Genomic DNA, 1,920 nt, shown 5'->3' on the forward strand with positions numbered 1-1,920 from the left:
TGAAACGGAGTCTCACTCTATTGCCCAGGCTGGAGTGTAGTGGTGCAATATTGGCTCACTGCACCCTCTGCCTCCCAGGTTCAAGCGATTCTCCTGCCTCAGCCTTCCAAGTAGCTGGGACTACAGGACCACTATACCCAGCTAATTTTTGTATTTTTAGTTGAGATGGGGTTTTACCATGTTTAGCAGAGACCAGGCCAGGCTGGTCTCGAAATCCTGACCTCAAGTAAATCCTCCTGCCTTGGCCTCCCAAAGTGCTGGGATTACAGGCGTAAGCCACCGCACCCGGCCTGTTTTATTTTCTTCACAGCATGTATCACCTTGTGAACTTTTTAAAAACAGTCTGATTGTTACCCCAATAAACATGAATGCCCACTATGCAGAAAGACGTGGAAATACATTATGAAAGTGTGTAAAGTGCTGTTATCTTCTGCTCCTCTCAGTCTAATACACCCCTACACATAAAGTGTCATATAATTAGAAATACTTTAAAGAGTTAAAGATGGTAGTGCGTCAAAGCCACCCCATCCAATGGTCCGGCTCCTGGTGGAACATTTAGTTTTATGCAGGGCTGTTTCTCCCCACAAAGATTGTAGTCAATTCCAGGACAACAGAGAAAACCCACTTTCTTTCCTTCTTTTGTGTATTCTTGCTGTATTGAGCACACAGTAGGTGCTGTGTAAATTCCCGCCGACAAACACTCATTAACTGCTTTTGTGAAGCTACTGAAGTTACTGAGTGAAGCTGACTCCGGTTGGAGTGATACATTTGGCTACAGTGATTGAGCGGGCCCCTCTTCTCTGGGCCCCTTTTGTATCTTGTAATCTGTTGCACTTAAGTGTATACATGAAATACACTTACTTGCAGTTGTGATCAGAACTGTGTAAACAGTGTCTGTGTTCGTAATTGGGATGCAGTAGGGACTTGAAAGTGGCTAACTTGAGAAGTGGCGCTGTGGATGATTTTCTTTGCAAGTGTTTCATGTTTAGTACGTTTTCAAAGTAAGCTACTACACAAAGCTAATAATGCATGATGCACAGAGCATTTCAAGCTACTCTGAAGAAAAGGCACCTCGGGGAGCTGCCTGTTTTGTTTTGTTTTAATGTAAAGTCCATTGCAGACCTAAAGCCCTTACAAGGAACATGGTTTCACTGTGGCGCCGCTTAGAAATCCAGGAAAAAGAGTCAGACGAGCCGTGGGCTAACAACGGCTACCTGAGGGCACCTTCTAACCATATTCTCGAACCTCAGAGAACCTTCCTAAATTCCCTTTCTAGAGTCCCCGCCCTCTGCTTGTCACCGTAGTGCGTCAAAGGCCAGTAGTCGTCACTGGAGGGAAAAAAAGTACGTCGCGCGAGATTCTGCGACGGGATTTGGAAGTTAGGGAACAGCCGCGGCGCAAGCGCACTGGCCTCACAACCCCGGACGGCACGCGGGTAGGTAGGCTAGAACCTAGAGGGGAGCAGAGCGTGCTGGGGTCTTTTATCGCTCTCCGCGCAGTGCGTGGGTCTGCGGATCCGTGGAGGTGCGGAACCTCACTCGGCCTCCCCAGGTCGCGCGTGAGTGCGGCAGAAGCCCTTCTGCTCCTCCACGAGTTGGAGGAGTATAGCGGACGTGCACCCCGGTGTCGGGACGCGAGCTCGTGCTCCTCTTTTCCTCCTAACGGTGGCCCCCACGCACACACTCCAGTCCCTCCGAGAGTTGATCTTCGCCCCTCAGCGCGCCCCTCCTTACCCGGCCCCTCCCACCGGCCCCCCGTTTCCGCCCGCTTGCTAGCTACCTAGCTCGCGGTCCGTAGTCGGCTTCGTCCCTGGGGTCCCTGCTTGGGGCGGGAGAAGATGGCTGGAGGACGTCTGCTGTTGGGGGGCGACTTCCTGTCGCCGCCGCCGCTGCCCCCCCTCCCGCCGCCGCCGCTGCCGCC

This window comes from Rhinopithecus bieti, unplaced genomic scaffold, assembly GCF_001698545.2.
Source record: "Rhinopithecus bieti isolate Rb0 unplaced genomic scaffold, ASM169854v2 scaffold_15117, whole genome shotgun sequence".
Classification (NCBI taxonomy): Eukaryota; Metazoa; Chordata; class Mammalia; order Primates; family Cercopithecidae; genus Rhinopithecus; species Rhinopithecus bieti.